Raw genomic sequence first — 25,536 nt, 5'->3', positions numbered from 1 at the left:
CTCTAACACTGTCATAATTTTCTTTCCCCTGTATGGTTTTTAACATCTTTGTCTGATGAAGAATGATCTTGGGACCTTCTACATATAAAGTACATGTTCTGCCCCTGAACTGTGGTTCCTCCTGAAGGATTGACTAGGGGTGCTGATTTCCTTTTTCCATTGAAAGGCATGTTTCAGGTCTGGGCATGGCCACAGCAGGAAAGAGATGAATCAGATCCAGGCTTCAGTGCTGTCCAGACTTTAAAAAAGCAAACCCTCTCTCCAGAAAAGGTGCAACACCTTGGATAGTTATTTTAGGCCTGTTACAGACAGCCAAAATAAAGCTGCTTCAAGTCACAGTGGAGGTATGGTGTTTCAATGATGCATGTGTCCTAAGAGTCCAGAAGCCACACCAAAGCCACACTCCACCTCCACTATGACTCGAAGCAGCTTTATTTTGGCTGTCTGTAACAGGCCACTATGTTCAAAATAAAACCCATAGCAGATCCACTGTCCCACTGACATGGGAACCACCAGCCAATGTGAGGAGGTGGACTTGCAACTGCTTCCTCATTCCTACAGTTAAAATAGATAGAAGGATCACAAGGAGGTCATCTGTCAACGGACCTCCAAGTGTTTCAAGTTGCAGTGTGAGGCCCTACACAAATCAGCAGAGTTCACTATTTCTGCAAAACTCTTCCAAAAGTATCTTCAGTCTAAAAGCAGCCATTAGGGTTGGGTGACTATATCCAAGACTCTTAAATGCAACTGCATACGTTAATGACAGAACTCAGACATGCTACATTAGTGTCTCTAATTTGTGTAATTTCCAGCAGGTCCTTCATCTCTGCTCTTGCCAAGCACCAGAGGCAATTAGGGGGAAAGTGAAAAAAGGTCTTCTTACCTGACCGTTTTTCACTGTCAAAAGATGGAGTTGGGGGAACAGGAGGAGCCTTTCTCATCAGTCCTGCTCCAGTTCTTCAAGAGTACAGAAATGCAAGCAGAGGGCAAAGCAAATGACAATACCCCAGCATTTCTTCTCCATTTCCTTTAACAAGGATGGGTCCATAAATCAGGAGTGTAGCTATGGAGGGGGCAAAAAGGGGATCTTACCCCACTCCATGGAATTTTCCTCCAGTCCCCAAATTTCTAATATTGCAGTAATTCAAAACTTTAGTTGAGCATTTGGAAATACAGGTTAGGTGTCCAATGAAAAGGGGCAGGCAAAATTTCCAAGGGGATTTGAACACAGCAAATATTCATCATTCTAGGTATAAATGAGGTTCTCTGCATTGCCAGCAATTTGTGCACCGCAGGGAAGTTTCACTTGGAAGGGCAGAATTCTTATTTGGAGAGCAATGTCCTCGTTTTGTGCCTCCCACAGCTACACTATATAACTCTTCAATTAATCTGAAAATAGGAATTTTAAACATTAAAAGAGCTGGAAAACTCCATCTTTTTTCTTCTTCACAAGTTTTATGTTTGCCGAGAGCCAAATCTCTAGAAAAAGAACCAACCATACATTTCTTTCAGAGTTTAGCAATGGTTAGAAAGCAAGGATCCTGTGCAATGGCATTATGTCTAGAAGAAAAAACGCAACTTCTGTTTCTAGTAAAAAGTAAAAAGTGTTGATTACACAACACTTACAAACTCATGCACAGTCTGAAACATATCTTGACATTTCACAGATTACTCTTTCTTTCTTTCTTTCTTTCTTTCTTTCTTTCTTTCTTTCTTTTACTGGTTAACTAATTTTTGGAGAAGCTATATCCTTAGGTTCAGTAGAGTCCAAAGATACTCAGTTGTAGGCTGCATCAACACTGTAGAAATAATCCAATCTAACACTCCTTTAACTGTCATGGCTCCATCCCACAGAATCCTGTGATTTGTAGTTTTGTGAGGCACTGTCACACTTTGGCAGAGATGGCTAAAGACTTTGTAAAACTACAGATCCCAGGATTCCATAGGATGGAGTAACAGCACTTAAAGTGGTGTCAGACTGTATTATTTCTAATGCTGATGCATCCATAAGCTAAAGATCAGAGAAATGACACAACCAAAGGGAAAGCAACAGAGGTTTGTTATTTCTGTTGAATTTTCCCTTTTCTGATCCCCTGTTCTAGTATGTATTAAATTTATTCTATTAGTTATTATTCCTCCACAAAGGAACATACATTACAAGGTGTCCCATGACTAGTGGTGGGAGGACGCACACCACCACTCTCTCTGTTGTTACTCCTGTCCCCATCTCCAGTTCTCCCCATAGCCCCCCATGCATTTGTTTCAGCTTGTTTACAGTTTTACAGATTTGCAGTGACAAAGATTTTGGAGACCTACTTGCACTTGCTTTGCTGACTAATCTCACACAGGCCTGGATCCAAATACTAGTCCCAATGAGGCTAGATGTACTAAACCATGCCTTCATTCCTTCTCCTGTAGCTAGGTCTAGTATTTTGATTTAGGCCAAAGTTCCCTTATTGCTGCTCGCCAGTGCTATATATCTTTCTTCAGTGCATGAGGAGGCTATACAATTGTTTTGCCCTTAGCAGGATTTAAACCTGGACTTTGTCTATGCCTGCTTTAGAAGAATATGCCATGAAGTTCATTTGGTTGTGCCATTGGCCACTAGAGTTGTTCCATGTAAAAGCTCTGATGATGTGATATATATGCTGCTATGTTCCTTCCATGGATGAACAGCATGTGAATTTCATTGTCTTTTGAACAGTGTTTTCACACCCTGGCTCATCTCCATGTTTCTTGTACACATACACACACTCTCTTATCACATAGGATTTCTCAGTCAAGTTACAAATAACATAGTGGAGAAAGCTGGTATCCATTGAAGTTTGACTGACACAGCATCTTGGCTTTACAAGAAGGTCCTTCCTTTTGTTAACTTTTGACCAGATTTTCTCCATATAATTTTAATCACATCAAGATACTAAGAAATCATTTCCCCCTGTGGGGCAAAACAATAAACATACCACCAAAGTACAATCTGTGAAGAAGTGTGTTTTCTTGGCTGTAAATATTCCTTACGAATAATGTACAGTTGCCTTTGAATATATTCTGCATTCTCAGAATGAAGCATAACCAGTGGTGGCTGGGGACATCCATATCAGAAGGCAATGAATCTACTCTGGGATCAAGTTGTAACTTTAAAGCAGCTAGGAACAGTGTTGAGCTTATGGGGGAGATAGGGTCCAGTACCCTGAAGCTTGTACTGAAACCCTGAGAAGATCCATCATCTCCACTGACATGGAAACCTCCAGCTGTTCCTGGGCATGGCTTTGGGAGCCAGGCAATAACATTATAATGCTATAGAATATTTTCTTAGAAGTAAGTCCCATCTAGCTCAATGCGGCTTACTCCTGAGTAAGCAGGCATAGGAATAAAACTTAAGTGTACAGAATAGGAAATACTGTTCATTTTCTGTCTTCATTAATCTAATTTGTTGTTTAGCCTCTTAAGGGCTACAATAATGCTTTAAAACTTGCACAGTAAATCATTTTACCAATAATTTGCTCTGAAAGACAGCTGATCAATTTTAGAAGGATGATAGAGACGTGATCCTCCAGATCTTGTTGGAAGGCAACTCCTATTGTAATTTACTATTGGTTATGCAGTTTGATGCTGCTGGGAGTTGCCTCCAAGGGTGTCTTGAGATAGGTAAAGTTGGCTGTGTGGAAATGTTGCTACTAGAACCAAAGGCACTTCCTATCAATTTCTTGAAGGTAACGGAGAGCCTATGCTACAGGTATTGTGATTCTGCCTGCTTCTCCAGAGACCATTCACCCACCCTCCTTTCACCTCATATTATGGCAAATACTAGGACATGTTCTACCTTCTCCTAGAGCATAATACTCCCTGCCTCTTTTGCTGACTTCTTCAACAGACAGGAGGTGGCTCTCTGCATTTGCCCATGGGAGCCTTAGCCAGCCAGGCAGTATTTGCAAATGGCTTTACACCTGCTTCTAATGGTCTGTGAATTGTAAAACATTATTTAATTACTGGATACATTGTTTATTAATCATTCAGGAATCTGAATATCAAAAGGAAGGGTTGAGAAGCTGTCAAACGCTTACATGAGGGAATAACGCTATTTTCTCAACCCATAATTAATCTTATTTCTGTAGCTGCCAAACTGGGCTGACTCACAAAGCTTGGAGGAGTTATTTTTTCAGACAACAGCTCCCAGAATCACTGTGAATGTTGGCTGGAGGATTTCGAAGGGGTGGGCCAAGTAAGTAACATTTCTAAACTCTAAGGGAGAGTTCTCTGACTGCATCATGTCCCAGATCCCATGTTTTTTAGCAGCCAACTTAAAAACAAAGCATTTGGCCCCAAAATAATATTTGCATTAAATGAGGAGCAGGCAACCTGTGACCCTAGGATCATACATAGCCTTTGGCCTTCTGATAGTGAAATTATAGTCCACTAGGAGAAGTCAAGAAGGCGGTGATGGTGGGCCTAGTCGTGGAACATTACAGAGAGAGGGAGAAAGAGAAAGAAGGAGGGGGACAGCTTACATATCCAGGAAAGATAGAGCAATCTCTGCCCCATTTAAGACTGTTCTCTCTTTTCTGGAGTCACAAGGCCAGCTAGAAGGCTTCACAACCAGTCATTAGGCAGAGGAAAAAGAGACAGAAGCACTCAGCTGAAGTTGCACAGGTGAACAAAGTGCATTATGTAAAGAAGGGCTGGGTACCTCCTTACACAATATGCCCACTTGTGCGTACATTGGTATAAGTGGTAATTATGCCATCTTATGTCACTTAGAAGAATCTAACCTTTTAATATTATTTGGAGTTATGGTTTTTAAACTGAATTATTTTGCTGATATGATTTTATTATTAAGAGTTATGCAGGCTTAATTTTACATAAGTACAAAACAAACTAAAAAGATAGAACAGAGATTGCTCTGCCTTCCCTGGATATGCAAACTGTTCCCCCATCTCTATTTTTTTACGCATTTCTTTATTTTATATAAAATTGTTGTCCCAGAACAGAGACTCAGCTCACAACATGTTAAAAAAACAACTGATACAAGAGATCTTCAGTGTGACAGACAGGCATGTTGCAATTCCCTCTCATGCCATTGGATACTTATGTGAGGGGAAGTGGGAGTATGAGCCAACTGCTTCCCAAGTAACAGGAGAATGAACCCCCATCGATCACAGCAGTTGCTTTCTGGCAAGTGGAGGTTTGAATAAAAAACAGTCATGAGTATGTAACTCTATACCATGGATTCATAACTGGCCAATAGGATTCTGGCCAAGTTATTGTTGTTGTTGTGTGCTTTCAAGTCATTTCTGACTTATGGCATCCTAAGGCAAACCTATCATGGGCTTTTCTTTGCAAATTTCTTCAGAAGTGGTTTGCCACTGCCATCCTCTGAAGCTTAGAGAATGTGATTAGCCCACAGTCACTCAGTGGGTTTCATGGCCAAGTGAGATTTGAACCCTGTTCTCCAGAGTCATAGTCCAATGCTCAGACTAATGCTGGCTCATTCATAATATATTCCACAGAGGAAGCCCTTGCTAGGGATGGAATGGGTATTCAATAATTTCCCCAATGTGGTAAAAATTTGATTGCAACACTGATGGGAAGAAATACAGGACTTAGAAAGTTCCTGTAATTTTGTGGGAACCTATATGGTTGTCAATACCAGCACTGCAAAACGAAGCAACTTTGTCAACTCTGTGCAGACTTAAAAGCTGCATAGTTCGAAAATGGTGCAAATCTCCTAGGCAAAGTTGTGCACTTATACTAACTAAAACTGCACAGTTTTTAAAAGCATTGAATGGCTCAACACTGACTAGGGGAGAATGGAGTACGACATTTCTTGAATGCTAACCCCTACAGTTACACACCTTAGTTGTGAAAACTACAACTATTTTTTCCTCTAGTTTGCTTCATCCCTGCCAAGGCTGCTCCTTTCCTATTGCCCCCTGCAACGCTCCATTTTCTTGCCTGATTATTTACATAACTTCTTTCTTGGCCTACCTTAGATTACTAAAGAGTGAAAGAGGATTGATGGTGATTTTGCTGGGCCTTCTATCAAAACAGGCTAGAAAACTAGACCTAAAACTCCAGTATGAAACACACCTTTATTTATTAATTCCTGGTATCTAATACATCCATCCCTCTGCTGTCTTGTCCCTCTTTCTCAAAATGTTGCAAATTGAAACAGTCATGGACAGAGGCAAACCTACAACTGCTCCATTCTTCAGAATATTGTGCAGTTTTGAATAAAATGGTGTGAGTTTCTTGGAAATGCACAGTTTTTAAACAGTGCAGTGAGTTTTTCACCCTTTGTAAGAGGGAAAAATCCTGAATGGTTAGACATTGCAGGAAGACATACCAATGCCTTTTCTTCAACATCTGTCAGGAAGTGAGCAAATTGAGAATTTCCATCCCTAGCTCTTATGAAAACTCATTCCCCAAATAGCTCATTTGTGTCTAAGGTACACCAAAACCTGTGCTTTTTTAAAATTCTAAATATGTGCTGTGTTTATTTGAATTTGTCAGCTAAAATCTCTGTAACCAATTTTTCAAGAAGGTTTATGATACACACCTGTTTTTATCCATTTCACGTTATCAAGCACAACTTATAATGAATTTTTAAAAACTACGGCTCACATGCAAGTAACAATTTTGTAATATCTCATTTTTAAAAACGTCTAGCAAAAATGTTACCCTTGTAGCCAACGGATACATTGACCTAGAATTTTTATTTTATTTTTTCTTTTTATGATTCCCTGCTGAAAATTCGGTTCGGAGGAATACCATTTTGACTGGGTCAGCAATACTGTAAGTCAGCCTCCACTGGCTAACAGGCTAAACCCTATTATAAACCCCCTGAGGTGTCTGGCCCAAGAAGGTACATAGATAAAGCAGGAAGGAAGCAAAGCTTACTCTAATGCCCCACTTAGAGGCTGAATTGATAAGCTCTAACCTCTGGAGTCACGTGGCCACACTTTTCTTCTGCAGAGCGTTTGGAAATCGCAGATAATGAAACAGGGTTTTTACAACTTCGGTCTACCACTGATCTAGTGAGCACTGTGAAAGATAGATTTATTTATTTATTTATTTATTTACAGTTTTTAAAACTCAATACAGAGCTTTCTTCTTTAACTGAGCCAGGCCCTATTTTTATGCTATGTTCCATGCCAAATAGAAATATGCCAAGTTTGTACATGACACCCAAGTGGCGAACATGCTCAAGGCAATTTACATTAAAAAAACAACAACAACACTATGCCCTTGTTTGTCTTCTTTTCTGACATATTTATTTATGTGTGTTTATAAAAATGTTTATATCCCACCTTTCTCTCACAGGATCCTAAGGCACTGAACAATGCAAACAATTTAAAACACTTCCAGATTTAAAAAAAAAAAACTAAATCATTTAAGCAAGATTAAAAACCCATTAAACAAATCAACCATTAAAAGAACTACAACATTTTTAAATCATGTGCATGTCCATGCTGAAGTTAATTCGCCCCTAATGGCTCTTCTACTTTTTGTCTATAGGAGCAAAGTTGAAGTGGCTAACCTAGGTAGAAATGCACAATGCGGCTTCTCCTTGGCTGCTCTGGTTAGGTTTCCATTCCCAAAGTGCCTTGCAACCCTTGGATCCCATTTTGGCTGCTTTGAATTCTATGTTGGGAGAAAGGTGAGCTATAGATCACCTTTAAAATAATAATAATCCCTGACCACTTCTCACAAATACATAAAGTACTGTGGAGTCACATGTTTTTTTCATGTGATCTTTCAAGGAGCAAAGCCAAGCATCTCCTTACAAAAAAGATTTCCTTACTAAGAGGCTTGCCAAGCTGCTATTTCAAATGGCAAACTCTAAAGGTTATCCTTTGTAAGTTAACCTATGTTCTAGACAGTAAACAACTACAATAAGTTCAGTACTTGTACAGGACCAGTAAAGAGGCCCATACAGAGATACTAGCCCAAGATCAAATCCTGGAGCTTTCATTTCGTAAATATCTAGGACAGAACAGAAAAAATGAAAGAGCAAAAGAAAAAGGACACCTAGTGCACTCAGTATGTCCTCTTATTTTATTTTATTGCCCTCTGGTTTGTGGCATATGGTTTGTTTTTCTGTTTGTTTTAAAAAATGCTTCTTTCATACATTTAATTCTGCAGTTACTTTTACAAAAAGTAAATCTTAGAAAAATACCTTTTCTGATGGCTGCACAGGAGTGCAAAAGTGTTTCAGGGTTGTTTTATAATATGTTCCAACACAACATTACTGTCATCAGTTAAGTCCACATTATGCAACCACAATGTACGCTTTGGTTGCTTTGAAACCCCAATGACAGCATAGTAAAGGCATATATGTTTAAGTCATATACCTTGCATTGGTCAATGTTACTTTCTGACGTCTGTTTAAAAGGAAAAGATCATAGCCAAGATGCTGCATAAGAGGCTATAATTTGTAACTTTATGATGTCATAACTACAACTCTGAGAGGACACACAACATATTATAGGGCTGAAGGGCAGGGTATAAATAACATAATATCATCATCATCATCATCATCATCATCATCATCGTCAATAAAATATCCCTCCTAGTGAATTGCGATAATGTTTATCAGGGTGTCCTGCTATACAAAACGTCTTTTGGTGTCCATTGTACAATAGGTCCCGTAGTAACCTGATATTCATTGTGGAATACGGTATATGGAGCAATGGCCTTCATTTGCTCAATGGATAGCTACATGTATACTCCCCTTGTGAGGATATATGTGTAATTCACCTTTACATGATCCTAAATCAGGTTACAATGATGTAAATTCTTAATGGGATGAATCATAGAACCACAGTGTTAGAAGAAACCACAAGGGTCATCCAGTTCAACACAATTCTGCCATGCAGAAATACACAACCAAAGCATCTCTGACAGATGGCCACCCAGTCTCTGTTCAAAAACCTACAAAGAAGGAGAGTCCACCACACTCCCAGACAGCATGTTCCACTCTCAGACAGCTCTTATTGCAAGAAAGATCTTCCTAATGTTTAGGTGGAATCTTATTTGGTCTAGTTTGAATCCATTTCTACATACAGTCTAATTGTCTATCACCATCTGATGTTCATGTGTAGGATCTTGGGGGGGGGGGGGGTTTCCCCGAAACAAATAACAACAAAACAAACAAATAAACAAGGAAGAACAGGGGGGAGAGAGAGAGATTACAGTTGGTTACTCTCTATCACAAATTCAATTTTCCTTCAGCATTAGAAATCCCTGGAGTCTAGGGGCTGCTCCCATTCAGAAGCCACACCTTTATCGCACTAGCTGCCAAGGAAGCGAATGAAATGTAACCAGAGACAGCCACCTTCTATTTACAACCACAGAGAGATGTAATTAAATTTAATGGAAACGGCAGCTTCTAAATAAAGGCACCAAGAACTTCCACTCCTACACAGTAGGAAGCAAGGCTAACACATAGGGAGCTAAATGAATCTCTGGTGTAACACCACCGATGTTGCCAGGCTTACACCACCGAAGGTTTTTTGGCCTGTTATATACTTCCCTCTGGCTATAATGAAGCGGAAGAGCCTTGCGCTTGCATTCTGTCACACACAAATTGGAAACCAGAACAAAATGCTGCCAAGCAGCCTAATGATGGGCCCTGCAAAGGTTACATTTCCTCACTGATAGATTCTACCTTGTCACCTGCTTAGGGTGGACAAATGAGAGGCCAAGGTAGTCACAGCTAGATTTCCTGACTAAGCTTAATGAGGAATGAGAGAGAGAGAGAAAGGGAGAGAGAGGGAGAGGGAACACTTCAACCAGAGGAATTAAATCTTCTCATTTCCTAGCCAATACAATCAGGCAGGAGACATTTTCCATATGCTAGGAGAGCTAAAATATGCTCCTCCAGGAAATTAAACCAACTACTTTGTTGGATCTCCAGCAGAAGATGCAATTAAAATTAGATTAAAACAAAACAAAACCCAAGGCATTCTCACCTCTGTAAGAAGACATGCCTGACTGCCAGAACAAACTTGAATGCAGGAGAGACCCTTGGCTTCGACAGAGGATTATCTGTATGCGTAGTATTATTTAGCTATCTTTAGAAACTTTGTACAATAAAAAACACGTTTGTAATAGGATGATGTGGAGGAAGAGAAGTAGAGAAGTGCAGAAATCTAAAATAACTTCAGTGGAAACTGACATACAGAACCATAAGAGATCCTCATAGGTACCAGTAGAATTTCCCCATAAAGAATATGAAGGTGAATACACACACACATGCACAACAAACACAATACAGTCAGCCCTCAGTATCCACAGACGTGCCATCTGTGGATTCAAGCATCTGCAACGGCAAGCCTGCATTGTCCCCAATGGTGGCATGTTCATGTGCCCACGCTACCATTAGGGACAGCATTAATTGTCCTCAGTGGTGGTATATGCATGTGGATGCACCACCATTAGGGAGAATGAGTCCTGATGTCCCTAATGGCAGCACGGATACATTTACACACCACCGCTGAAGTCACAGAACTTGAGTATCCATGCATTTTGGTATCTGCAGAGTGTGTGTGTCTGGAATAGATCCCCTGCAGATACCAAGGGCTTATTGTACACATAAACAGCTTTGATTTGTGAAATTTCAAATTGTGTGTCATTTTGGAGTAAGAGGAATCCTGTATCATACAAAATGTCTAACAAGTGACAATGGCACCCTGGAAGATCTTGTTACAGTTAAGACAGAGGTTCTCCAAGGGTGCCCTTGAGAAAACTGAAAATGATTTATGCTCACCAGTCACAAAGTAGATAAGTAAGCATGAAGCTGGTCACAAAATGGTGGTAGATGGAGGAGTCTGATGTAATCGTTTGGTTGATATAATTTTACACTGATAAAATAATCTCTCTTTCAAAATGCCTGAATTCTTTGCCATAGAACTTTTCTTCATGTTTCAGTTTTTTTCCGGTCAAGTATAGGCATTAACTCTGTAGGAATCAAGATTCAACCCCTCCCACCTCAGGCAAATTTGCTTATCCAGAGTCTCTGAGCAGAGATTGCTTATGTTATGTTTCCCAGTGTCCCCTCCACATTCTTTTTACACTTCACAATTACAGCACTATGTTCTAGTTTAACTGCCATGACAAAATCCTATGGAATCATTAGATTTGTAGTTTGGGGAGACATTAAGTCTTCCTGGTTGAAAATTCGAAATATCACTTGCTCAACTCCAAAACCCAGGATTCCATAGGATTGAGCAGTTAAAACAGAATAGTGCTATAATTGTAAAGTGTGAATGGGTCCCTGGATTCCAAGCTTACATTTAAAAAAGAGAGTCTGTAGCCAAAGTAGAAGAGCCAGCATGGTGTAGTGGTTTGAACTTTGGACTATGACCCTGCAGATCGGGGTTTGAATATCAGATTGGCCATGAAAACCCACTTGGTGACCCTGGGCACGTCAAACTCAGAGGATGCCCTCAGGGGATGGCAATGGCAAAAAACCCTCTGAACAAAACTTGCCCAGAAATCCTCACAATAGATTCACCATAGGGTCATCATAAGTTGGGAATGACTCAAAGGCACACAATAACATCCAGCCGAAGTAAGACATACTTATGGGGCAAATTGTGCAGTCACTCTTGGTTTAGATATAAACCAAGTTCCATTTAATGTGGGAGCAGCTGGAGTTCTATCGCTGTCTGATATGGAAGGAAAAAGAGACATTCTCATTATTGCCACCTTCTCTTCATCCCACTTTGCCAACTCTTCCCACTTTGTTCTATCTGGTCCTCTGCTCCTTGTCATGCTGCACTGTTTACTTGTCCTTTGTTTAAAGCAGCTTTTTAAAAAGGCTTTTTTTAAAAAAAAAATACATGGGGCAGGAAAACCCTATGATAGGTTCCTCTTAGGGTCACCTTAAATCAAAAATGGCTTTGAGGCACACAACAACAAGGTAGGCAGCAGCATGAAGTAAGTCAGGGAGGGTGAGAACAGAAGATTTGGTGCTGGTTCTTTCCCTAAGAGGAATGAGATCTTTTCTTCTTCCCTTGCCCCATATCCTCTCTGTCTCTTGGCACCATTACTTGGTTTCATTTTTTTTCTGCCCCATTCCTTCCACGTATGCACACATACAAACAGCTTCTTCTGTCCTCCACTCCTACTGCTGCCTTGTTCTTCTGAGTCAGAGAAGAAGGTGACCTCAGAAGGCAATGGCAACAATCCCAAAGACCCAGCTGTGCCTCCTTTTCATCTCCTTCAGTCTATCTGTTCTTTCATTTCTTTAAAATATTTTATACAGGACACCTACTGAAGAACCAAAGGCTTCTTGAGGCAGTGCAGAATTAAAGCAATAAAATATGGCAAAGCAATCCACAACTGATTTTCCACCTCTGTTTTCTCTCTTCCTTCTCTCAGCCAGACACTCTGTCCATCTCTCAACCAGTTTCTTTCCTTTCTTTTCCTTTTCTTCCATCCAACTTTGCAGTTTGGCTCTTGCCCCATGCTCCTTCACATGCCTGTTTACTATGCTGCTGGGCAGCAACTACTCTACTGGGTGCAGCATGGCAGTGGGGCATGGTGATTATGCAGAGGTACTGGTCACACTGGAAAGTGGGCTTATTCCCATTGGTGGATTCCAACCCACAACAGATAAAAATGGTGGTAGAAAGTAATACAGATGCCAAGATAGACTCTGGGTATTTTGTATGTTATATAGAAATAATTGTTCCTATAAACAGATTGTTGCCATAAACATGTTGAAGAGGAGACAGCAGCACCTTCTATCCCAAATTAATAGCCAACATTTCAAGGATGTCACCAATGAAAAAAGTTGTTTGTAAGAAAGCAATAAAGTCAGATCAGCAATACTGGGTAGCTATTGAGGCACTTACCTCCAAACCCATGCCACAATTCTTCGTCCTAATTTTTATTTTCTGTTTCACCTCCTTATCTGAACAAGAAAGGAGTGATGGGGGGAAAAGGAGCAGCACCTTTGGCTGTGTCTTCCTCTTGCAGCCAGAATCTATAAGGAAGTGAGAAGGTTTGTCTCTCAGAAGAAGGCCCACCGAAGTGTAGGGATATAACTTAGAGCTGTATTGAGGTCTCGAATGCTACTATCCAGATCCTGACGTGGTCCAGTCACAACCTTCCAGTTCTAACTTTGGCTTTCCAAATTCAGGTCCACATCTCCTACAGATATGCTAAACGTGTCCATTTTCTTCTCCTCAACTGCCAGTTCCTTTCCTACATCTCAACAAGTGAAGCCCTTCCTCTGCCTTTTCTGACTGTCTCACCACCAGTTGTGTTTTCGAAAGCAAACTTTGGCAACCATACATCTGCAACTTGAGATGTCTGCATTCTCGGTGCACCCACTCACAGATGCTCTCACTCTGTCTTCTGCAAGTATGCTTGCCTCAGAGGTATGCCGCCCCGGACAAATAGAGAAAAACACATTATTGGAGGAAAGGCCACAACTTTATTAGCATAAAAAAGATATATATAATCATAGGTAGGGTTGGCTCCAATGCATGAGGTCTGGATCTGTCATCCAACAGCCTGGTGCTGAATGGATGAACCACAGTGCTTGGTCGCAGCCAAGCTTCGGGATGGCAAGGGATTTTCTTTAACGCCCCTGTTCCAACGGTCGCCCAAGCGATTGATCACATCTCCGCAGATGTGCCTCAACAGATAACTATCCCTTACCACCGGGGGACGCTGTATCGGTGATGCCCCCGCAATGGCAACACCGCCTCGCATGCAGCACCCCTGTGTCCAGATGGACTCCCGATCCAGTGCTACGCAGCCCTGGAAACCATGCCCCCCAGATCCAAGACCTATGCAACCGCCCCACAAAGTTGTGACAATAGCCCAACCCACATAGGGAGGGTGGGTGGGTGAGCTCCTTGGAAATGGCGCCCACCCTGGCGCCTCGTGGGCCTATTATAGGCCCACCGCCCAATGGGAGGCCTGAAAAGGGCTGTAGAGCCCGCCTCCCAGCCTTCCCTCCAATCATGGGCGGCGCCGCCTGATGACGCCGCCCAATAGGAGGGCCCTTCTGCCCACGATCCCCCAGAGCCAATCCCGGCTCAAGCGGCCCCGCGCACGGGCTGCTGGGAGGCCACTCGCCGGGAGGGGCCATCTACCGCCGCGGAGATGTCCCCCGGCAGCAACCAGGCCGGCCCGCCAAGGCGGGCGGCCTCATTTCTCCAGCATTAATGCAATGAGCAATGCAGTGACACAAGCAGTCACTGGCATGTATCAGAACTGATTTTTAACTTCAGAAGGGTTGCCAGGCAAAATGTTTACAATTAGGCCTGACCTGTCTTCCTTCCTGAACTATGATTCCTGATTCTAGTCTCCAGAATATTTAGTACCCCAATGATACCAAAAACAGCCTATAAACATGAAAACATATTCTAAAAGCTAAGATCAAATGGAGAAAAATTTCTGTGATGGGCTTCTTTTGGTCTGCTTTTCATATTCATCTTTCATATTCATATGCATATTAATGAAACCTGATGCTGATTTCACTTATTTCTGCTTCCCCATCACCTCATTACCATATATTTTCACAATTGCTATAATTAGATCTAATTACACAATTAGTGGAACCCATGCATGATCATGTCACTAGAAAGTATAATGATGTGCAATTACATAATTTCCACACATAATGGCATTAGGGTGCCAACCCTCTGAAAACGTTACAAAGAAGTGTTGTGTGGCTTAAAAAGAGGGTTACATTTGTCTTCTTCACAGTGAAGGAAATCAGTCCACAATGTCAACAAACTTTAATAAAAAGATGATGGGCCAACTCTCTTATAGGTAGAAATGGATTTCAAGTGCCTAATTAACTCCAGGGCCTCTCTACGAAATTAGTTATTTTGTGAAGTAAAATGAGTAATGACCCTTTGCTCTGTATTTGTCATACATGCTCTTACTTCAAAGTTATGCTTTTGTTGTAAGCATGTTGAAGAGACCTAACACTGAAAGCACAATATTTTGTTATATAAAGTGCAATATTTGTGTGTGATATATTTCACCATGTATGGGGCATTCATTGTTGTTGCAATTCCTAGGAGAAATAGAGTTGCAATGGGTGTTACAGGCATGAAATAGATGTTGCTCTTGATGTAATTAGGGTTGTTGTTGTTGTTGTTTTTGTTTTTTTGAACACTTTATTCGCTTCTATATAAAACTATAAAGGGATCTCTTTTTACATATATTGATGTATATGTTATAACAAAACAACAATTGTTATCTGGGAGTATCCAGAGCAAAAAAAGGCCATCAGCTGCATGCACACACAGCAATTTGCTGGGTCCTGGAACCATGGTTCATTCCTGGAAAATAATTCACACAAATGGGATAATTGCATTCCTGGAAGACTCAAATAAGAGCATGCCACCCCAGAGAAAGAGAGAGAGAAAATTTTAAAAATCCTTTTTGAAACCAGAGTATATATATGGTGTTGGGAAAATCTGCCCCTCTTTGCAGATTGGAGGTGATAAATCCAAAACACATTGCAGAAATAATCCAGTTTTTGGCTGCTTTGACTCAATGCTAAGGAATTCTGGGAACTGTAGCTTTTGTTTGACATTTTGCCCTTCTCTTTCTGAGAGATCTGGTGCCACAATCAACTACAGTTCCTAGAATTCTCTAGCACTGAGCCAGAGGAGTTAAAGTGGTCTCAAACTGGATTATTTCTTCAGTGTGTTTTGGACCTTAGTGAATTGAGGGCAGCATTCAGACTGAGCAATTCAGCACGAGCAAAAATACATCTTATCATTTCTCTCAGTTTTGGAAAATCTGTTCAACAACAGTATGCAGACTCAAATAGCAAATCATTGGACTAGACTATTAACATGATACTGCATTGCCAATATAACTACTACAACAAAGCTACACCAAAAAAAAACTATGATTTCAGTCTGACAGCATCCCAAATGAAGCTTTTCCAAGGTTCTGGAAATCAGAGCATCACAAAATGAGGTCTGCAGTGGAGAAGTAGTCTACTGAAAGTTATGACAGCTTATTGAAAGTGCCATAATGGTAGATATCATATCTTAACTACTTATTAACCCAAAACATCTGGAAGGACCAGATTGGGAAAAAACTGATCTATCACTTTCTGAAGCTCAAACAACCAGGAAGAGTAGGTGCCTTACACATTTTGCATGTGAGAGTCTGGGGAATCTCTGAGTAGTCATTCTTGGGGATCATCAGACTGGTCATTCAGGATCCTGTCTGGAATTGATTATCATTAGTATAATCCATCTGAACTTTACTTAAGAGCATTTGTCACTTACCTTGGATGTAACTAGTTACAAATGATGAGTTACCTGTAATTCATTTTTGCTTTCAGTAACTAAAGGATAACCACTTTAGTTACAGAGCCAGTCTGGTGTAGTGGTTTCAGCATTAGATTAAGGAGTTTATCACATGGGGAAAAATTGAAAGTTTAAAATGGTCAGAACCCATTATTAACTCACAAATGCATAAATAGTTTTCACACGCAAAGCACTGTTATTCTGTGCAGAATCTGAGATCAATCTGCACTTATGTGCAAATGTGCAGTTGGTTTTTGCATGATGGGACCAAATGTGCCGCCATCCCAATAATGATAAAAGCACGTGCACCCTGAAAAAGTGATCAAATGAGCAAATTATTTTCACACATAGGCCACGACAAATGTGTGTGTGTGTGTGTGTGTCCCTGCCTTCCCTCAGCAGCTGTTCCTTTAAGAGCCCTGGCTATGGGGGAAGGCTGAAGACAGACAGACATACACAGGAAAGAGCAAGGGGGAATTCAGCCTTTTCTCTATCTCGCTTGCTCTATCCCTGCCCTTGCATCAACTGTTTGTTTGAAGAGCTCTGGCTACGAAGAAAGGTGGGTACTTATTTTACTTTTTCTGAGGCACTAGAAGTAAACTCACCCCAAAGAACCATGGGAAATATGGGAACAAACACAAAAACAGGGAGAATCCCAAGAATAAACCAGAAGTAGCTTTCTCACTACAGCAATTGCCCCAAAAAAGCAAATTCGTGAACGAAATGGAAATGAATTTCCGGTATTTTCCTGAAAATGCTTATTTCTTGGCTCATGTCACTTTCTTGTCAGATTCTAAGCAGTTTGCACGCAATGTTGTCTGAAAACCATTTGCGCAATTGTGCCAAATACACTGGATAACTGTGGGTTCTGACCCTTTTAAACTTCCAATTTTCATGCCTGTTCCACCTCTGCAACTTTATCTGGGATGTCTCAGGTTCCACATCCCTGAAAAATGGGTGAGAGGAGAAATTGAACCTGAGACAGTCTACTGTTTGTACTTTTTCTCCCCCAAAGGAGACTGGTAATTTTTGGTCTTTATATCATATTTCCATTTGCTTGCATAATATCAATGTGGTATCTGGTTTGCTGGATGCTGGAAGACATTCGCTTTCTCAATGCCTGATAATAAACAATTGCTTCTTTAGAAGCAATTGTTCTTTGAAAGAATATGCGTAGGGTGGGAGGGGGAAAGTTCCTGCAGTGTAATATATAACTTCCTTTCAGTCGGGATTATCACACAAAAGTAATTAAAAATGTTGCAAGGAAGAAAATGATTCAGAAATTCTTTGTTTTCTCTCCCAGTGTTCTTCTATGTACAGTCAACCCTCCATATCCACAAATTCTCTATCCATGAATTCATATCCACAGTTTGAAAATATTCCCCCAGAATATAAATTCCGAAACGCAAACCTTAATTTTGCCATTTTATATAAGGGACACTATTTTACTATGCCACTTTATTTAATGGGACTTGAACATCCACGCTTTTTTGGTATTCAATGGGAGCTGGAACCAAAGAATACCTAGGTCCTACTATACACATACTAAGAAGAAATACAGTACTTACTTTATTTTTTCAATAATTACAACATAGCCCCCAGAACACTAGAAGTTCCAAATCTATCACAGCATTTAAAGGCAGAATTCACTCCTTATACCACACACTTCCAAATGAAAAACTAAATGACTTTTTGTTGTGTATCATTTGAGTGGTAATTTTCTTGATATCTGAAGGGAGGGGTGCCATATTTTTATGTTATCTTAGATCATCCTGACAAGCCAGTCTCTCATTTTGCGCGGTGGGGGAAGTGCTGTTTATGACAACATTTGTTATAAAATGAACATGAACATTACAAATGACGCTTGCTGGAGAAATTTATTGGCAAATATAATTATGAGCTCAAATGTGATAGAGCCTTATAAATCACTAGCCTCTAACTCCAGCAGCATAATCCTTTAAATAAAAAAAGGTATTGTGGACTTTTAGTGCACCTTTCACATAAAATTATATATTTCATCTCAAGTGATGTTTGTGGGATTTTAAAGGTATACACACATGAAAGTGCCTTGGATGTGATGTGTTGAACATGCCACTATGTATATAAGCAAATTGTTTCAAGTGTTGAAATCCTCAAGCCACTCATCCCATTATTGACTTCACATATGAAGTATCTATTGACTTCAATTATGAAGAAAAGCTCAACCATTTGCTCTTATACTGATATTCGGACTGGGAGCATCTATTCCATTTTCATTGTTATGGCTTCCTCTCCCCTGAGAATTCTCGGAATTAAAATGGATGCACACTCCCAGGGCCCTTTCATGCCACAGAATTATAGTGCTGTGATTCCACTTTAACTGCCATGGAAATATCCTATGAAATCTTAGGATATGTATGTAGTTCAGGAAAGAACATTCAGAATTCACAGAGCCTCTAGAGCTTCACCAAATGACAAACCCCAGGGCTCTGTATGGATGATGCCATGGCAGTTACCATGGAATCATGACACTATAATTATGTAGTGTGGAATGGGAGCTGGCCCAAATATCAGTTTGGTGGCTCTCTTCGAATTCTTGGTTAAATATCTCCTGCTCTATTCCCATCTCACAAAACTGTAGTTCCCATGGTTCCATGAGAAGAGGAAATGACTACTAAACTAGCTTCAGACTTTATTATAGCTATGCTTGCTTTCTTATCACAAAAGGGGGAAAATATGGAACTTAGACATGTTACTTTTTAATTTCAGCTCCAGAAGCAGCCAGCATGACTGGTGCTTTGCAGCAGTGTTTCCTTTAAAAGATTCCTCCTCCCTTATTGTGTATCAATTTAGCCACTTACTACATTTTGAAAATTAAATTACTAAACAACAGACCACCATACAATAGTCACCAGTTAATAGATGCAGTTTGTTTGTTTGTTTGTTTGTTTAAAGAGTCTATCATGTAATGTATTTTTACTCAAGAGGAAGCAATCATTTCATCTTGTCAGGAGAAAGGGGATTTAAACTGGTTTCATTGCATACAACCCACTCCCAATGAAGGGTTAGACTACTTATTTACTTAATCTCGGATAGCTCATGAGTAAATGGAACAGTAGTGCATTAAGATCTTTTCATTCTATTTGTTCACCTTGTATGCAGAAATTATCATATGAAAAGCAGGCTTAGATGTGGAAAAAAGAAAAGATAAAGTAGGAGGAAGGAATATCAACAATCTAAGATATGTGGATGACACCATACTTCTAGTGGGGAAAAAAATCAAGGACTTGGAACAATTTCTAAGAAACATCAAAGAAGAAAGTGCAAAGGCAGGTTTAATGCTGAACATAAAGGCAGGTTACAAACCGCCATGAAGGTACGTGCGGAGCGCGTACTAGGGTTAGGGAGGTGTGGTGCTTCCGCACCTCCCTAACCCTAATACGTGCTCTGCGTGTAAAAAATGACGGCAGCCATTCCAGACGGCCACTGTCATGAGGATGTCACGGCCACGCCGCCTCTACACGGGGCGGCGCAGACGTGACGTCCTCACTCCACGCCAGGGTGCCTAGGGCGCCCTTTCCGCAGACCAGGAAGGAGCTCCATTTCAGAGCTCCTTCCTGGTTCGCGGCGGCACTTTGCTTCGCTGGGCGCAGCCTTCAGACGGCTGCGCCCAGCGAAGCAAGGGAGAAAGGGGCCAAGCGGCCCCCTTCTCTCCCTCCCCGCCGCCGCGGGGTGTCCTTGGGGCTTGAAGCCCCAAGAACACCCCTTTTCAGGCTGCGGGGAAGCGGTGTTTTGCCGCTTCCCCGCAGCCTGAAAAGCAGCGGATCAGGGCCTCAGCAGCTGCCATTCTGGCCACTGAGGCCCCGATACACTGGGGAAAGGGGCGGGTGCAGACCACCCCAAATGGGCGGTCTATAACCCGCCAAAGAAAACAATAATAATGACCATGGAGGACCTACATACATTCAACCCAGACAATTCATTTGAGATGTGGTGCTGGAGAAGAGTGCTGAGAATACCATGGACAGCCATAAAAACGAACAAATGGGTCCTTGAACAGATCAAGCCTGAACTCTCCCTGGAAGCCAAGATGATGAAGCTGAGGCAGGCATATTTTGGCCACATCATGAGAAGGTGATGATAGAAGAAAGAGAGGAATACTGCATGCACGCCTGACTATATGGCGGACAGCATTCAGACACTGCACACCTCCTGGGCACTGCAAAGCCATGGCAGAGGCAGAAAGGGCAGCTTTTTGCCGCTTGATTTTTGGGCCAGAAAAATGCTGGATCAGGACCATGGCATGAAATTGCCACAGCCCTATCTGGTGCTCAAAGGGGCAGCATCATGCCACACCTTTGGGACTGTCTGTGCTGGCCCTTAGTTTGTTCTCTGAACCATTGATGTCTTTGTTCCTTAGATCTTGCGTGCTGCTGCACTGCAATGATTTCTAACATTCCCAGCCCTTTCCCGGTTGACAGATAATTTCTGTGGTGCTTTCTATTTACAGAAGTTCCATGCATGAATTTCAAACCCTGGAAAATCCTTCACCTGCAGGCAAAGAAATTTGCTTAATGCTGTCAAAGCATCTAACTCAATGCTGTTTGATTTGACTGGCAACACCTCTCCAGGCATTAACCTGGTACTTTCAACCAAAGCTGCTAAAGATGGCATTTGGACCATGTGGTCTACCACCACCCTGTGGATTCTCATTCCTTTCCTCAGTTACTCAAAAATAATACTATCCAGCTCTGATAAAAACAATGGAAGGTTCTCTATGGATGTCATGGCAGTGTGAATGTCTTAACAGTTATAGTGGTGGCAATGATAAACCTAAAAGCTTCCAAGCTGAATGGTTGTGAGAAAACACAATTACCAATATTTATTTAGGCATCCAGAAGTAGTAATAAGAAGGTTGTATATAATTACAAGTTCATAGCTTCTGCTAGTAACTAAAATTCATATTAAATCCAAGCTCACAGTTAACTCAGGGAGTTCATGTCCCCTGTGCAAATGGAATTTAATGTAGATATTACAGGAGTTGGGTTTTCTTTTATTAAGAGGGTTAGACAAAGTAATTGTTTTTAGATTTTTTTGGTGGAAACTTTTCCAGTGTGGCACCTCTGCAGCATATTAATTAAAGACTTTGAAGACTAGTTTTTTTGTGAGTGTTTAAAGATATAATTTCCTTCTTGTCAATAAAACTGACATTTAGTACTGCTGTCTTCCTTTGACTCCCCCTGTGTGAATGCCTGCTGGCATTCTAAAACCATTAACATGGCTGCATATTTTCTGTGTTTTTATAGAAGGCTTGAGACCTGAACAATCAAGATTATAATTTTACGCTCCTGTTTGTTTTACCACTAGGGTGATAACATGATTAAAACAGTAAATGTCAATTTGTTCCTCTGATATATTATGCCTATATTCCACAGGCCAATTCGTCACAGAGATGCTTAATTTTTACAGCCTACGTTTTGGGGTATTCTTTTAAAACAGATTTAAATTACTACCCTGACAAATAGCAGAGGAAACATTAAGGAAGAAGACAGTTACAATACTTCACTGTTTATTTGAAAGGGGCGGGGGACTCTAGAAAGCTACTTATATTGTACTTATTGCTGTAATATCCAGCCATCTCAGAAATTAATATTTATCCTTCCACTGTTCCTGTGAACCAAACACCTCCTTGTTACCCTTCACTAGGCTTGTATCAATCGTGACCCATCTCAATCAAAAAGCCCAGCCACCATGCATGAAGGGCATGATGGAACTTAAGTGCTGTTTCTACAGGCTACCTTTGGTGTCAAATAAAAATAATGGTATTTTATGTATAGGTCATGATACATGGTTAGTCGACTACATCTGATTTGGTGGACTGTGTCTTTCCTACACACTTGGGAGGCAGATTTTCTCCTCATATTCAGAGATTTTGGTGTGGTCCTCTCAAGACTGGCCCAAGATGGATTTCTCCTCCTCCTCCTCCTGCCTTCAAGTTATTTCCAATTTATTACGCCCCTAAGGCAAACCTATCATGGGGTTTTCTTGGCAAGATTTGTTCAGAGGAGGTTTGCCACAACTTTCCCTGAGTCTGCCCAATATCTTTTCACCAGTATCTTTCATAGCCCAGTGGGGAATTGAACCCTTGTCTCCATCTGCGCTGTAGAGATAATGCAGTTTGCCTCTACCTGATGGGTGTAGCACCATCCTATGGAATCGTGGGATTTGTAGTTTTAAAAGGTCCTTAGTCTTCTCTGCCAAAGGATGCTGGTGCCTCACAAAGCTTCAAATCCCAGGAGTCTGTAGGGTGGAGCCATGGCAGTTAAAGTGGTGGCAAACTGCATTATTTCTACAATGCAGATGCATCCCCAGAGATGGGGCAGGGATCATAAAATAATCCCTCAAACTAGGCACAAATGATTTAGAAGCATATTTCACAAGCCATAGAAATCTTCTCTGGCTTATGCTGAAATCTCAGCCAGTGAAGAATCCCCATGCATTCCTTCCACTGTCTCCACCAGCCCCTCTTCCTCATGCAGTCTTCCAAATAGCTTTGCTACCAGGCTCCACTCTACCAAGACCCTGGACCCTTCCCATTATTTACCCAAACGACTGTGGCAAACAGAGCAAAGAAAAGTCTTTCCTTTCCATTTGTTCCTTTCTGTTGTGAGTTGGGCCTCTGCCGCCAGGCAGATGCATTTTAAAATCCTTGTTAGCCTCATAATAATAAATAAATAATAAGTTTTATTTTTATACCACCCTTCTTACAATCAGGGCGGTGTACAGCATAATAAACAGATACACAAAATACAATAAAATACATTAAAATCTACAATTAAAATACATTCTGGCCAGCTTGCCACTGCTGTCAGAGGGGGGGAGACTAACTAGGACTTATATCGGGGAATGCTGACTTGAACAGGAAGGTTTTTAGTTCCTTCCTGAACTGGGCCAGGGAGGTGGCCGAGCGGAGCTCTATGGGCAGCGTGTTCCAGAGGGTCGGGGCCGCGATGGTAAACGTCCTCTTCGATGTAGAGGATAGTCTTGCCCCAGGGACCCTCAGTAGCTGCTGCCCAGATGTTCTGAGTGTGCAGGGCGGATTGTATGGGGAGAGGCGGTCCTCAAGGTATCCTGGGCCCAAGCCATGTAGGGCTTTATAGGTTATAACCAACACCTTGTATTGCGCCCGGAAGCGAATAGTCAGCCAGTGCAGATCTTTAAGTACGGGTGTTATATGACTGGCCCTGGGCATGCCAGTGACCAGTCTGGCTGCCATGTTCTGTACCAATTGTAACTTCCGGGTATGGTACAAGGGTTGCCCCATGTAGAGCGCATTGCAGAAATCCAATCGAGAGGTTACCAGAGCATGTACCACCGTTTCAAGGTCCCTCTGGCCCAGGTAGGGACGCAGCTGGCGAATCAGCCGAAGCCGATAACAGGTGCTTCTGACTGTCGCATCCACCTGAGATGTAAGGTGGAGCGACGAGTCAAGAAGCACCCCCAGACTGTGTACCGAGTCCTTTACGGGAAGCGTGATCCCGTTCAGGACAGGTGGAACCACCGCCATCCCCGGGCCAGGAGAACCTATCACGAGCACCTCCGTTTTTTCTGGATTCAGACTGAGTCGGTTTCCCCTCATCCAGCCCATTACTGACTCCAGGCAGGCCACGAGAGGAGAGACGCCATCCTCAGTCACTGCATCAGTCGGAGACATAGAGAAGATCATTTGGGTGTCATCAGCGTACTGATAACCCCGCGCCCCATGTCTCCGGATGATCTCTCCCAGCGGTTTCATGTAAATGTTAAAAAGCATGGGAGACAGAATGGCTCCTTGAGGGACCCCAGATGTAAGGGCCCTCTTATCGGAGCACACGTCTCCCAGCTGCACCATCTGGAACCTCCCAGAGAGGTAGGACCAGAACCACTGGAGCGCAGTGCCCCCGATTCCCACCTCTGCCAGGCGCTCCAGAAGGATACCATGGTCTATGGTATCGAAAGCCACTGAGATGTCCAAGAGCACCAACAGGGACACGCTTCCCCTGTCGATGCCCAGACGGAGATCATCGACCAAGGCGACCATGGCCGTCTCAACCCCGTAACCCGCCCGAAAGCCAGTTTGAAATGGGTCCAGATAATCCGTTTCATCCAAGATTGATTGAAGCTGGATTGCAACCGCCCTCTCGATCACCTTCCCCAAAAATGGCAATAGTGAAACTGGCCGATAATTATTATGCATCAGGGGGTCGAGGGAGGGCTTTTTTAGCAGCGGTTTTACAGTGGCCAATTTCAAGCTGGATGGAAATTGCCCATCCCTCAAGGATGTATTTATAATCCGGTGTAACATCGAAGTTACCACCGGTCCCCCCTGAGCCGCTAGCCATGAGGGACAGGGATCGAGGGAGCAGGTTGTCTTCCGAACGCTTCCAAGGATCTTGTCCACATCATTGGAACTAACCAACTCAAACTGATCCAGTTTAATGGAGTCCACAGAGGCTCTGGATGCCTCTACCCTAGGTTCTGCTCTAATGCCGGCATTAAGACCTTCGCTTATCCAAGAGGTTTTATCCGCGAAGAAGTTGTTAAATTGGTCACAGCAGGCCTTAGAAGGTTCAAGGATCTGGTTCAGGGTAGGAGGGAGCTGAGTTAGCTCCCTGACTACCCTGAACAACTCTGCTGGACGCGACTCCGCGGACGCGACATGAGCATCATAGAACGAGTTCTTAGCTGCTCGTATCGCCTCTCCATAGTCCTCCAAAAGGCGGTCTAGGAGAGCCTTGTCGTCTAAGCGTAGGTGTTTCCGCCAGCGGTGCTCTAGCCGTCGCAGGACCCGCTTCCTTGCCCGGAGATCTTCCGTATACCAGGGCTTACGTTTGGAAGCGGGCCTGAGAGGGCGCTTGGGAGCGATGCTGTGTATAGCCCTAGAGAGACCGGTATTCCAAATACCAGTCAGGGCATCAACAGAGTCGCCGTCATTTCCAACCATGTGCCCCTCTAAGGCTTCCTGGAACCTCTTGGGTTCCATCAGCCTTCGAGGGTGGACCATCCTAATAGGTCCACCACCCCCGGGGGGGATCTGGGTAGAAGCCTTGATTTTTGCCTCCACAAGGAAGTGATCCGTCCATGACAGGGGGGAAATATTAGTTATTTCCGCCCACGGATTTTCCGCATCCGTGCAAAAAACCAAATCCAGTGTATTACCCGCAAAATGCGTTGGACCCGAAATCAGCTGGGACAGGCCCATGGCCGCCATGGTATCCAT

The sequence above is a fragment of the Sceloporus occidentalis genome, unplaced genomic scaffold (assembly GCF_023333645.1).
Source record: "Sceloporus occidentalis isolate IW3139 unplaced genomic scaffold, rSceOcc1.0.p SCAF_6, whole genome shotgun sequence".
Classification (NCBI taxonomy): Eukaryota; Metazoa; Chordata; class Lepidosauria; order Squamata; family Phrynosomatidae; genus Sceloporus; species Sceloporus occidentalis.
This window is presented reverse-complemented; position numbering follows the sequence as displayed.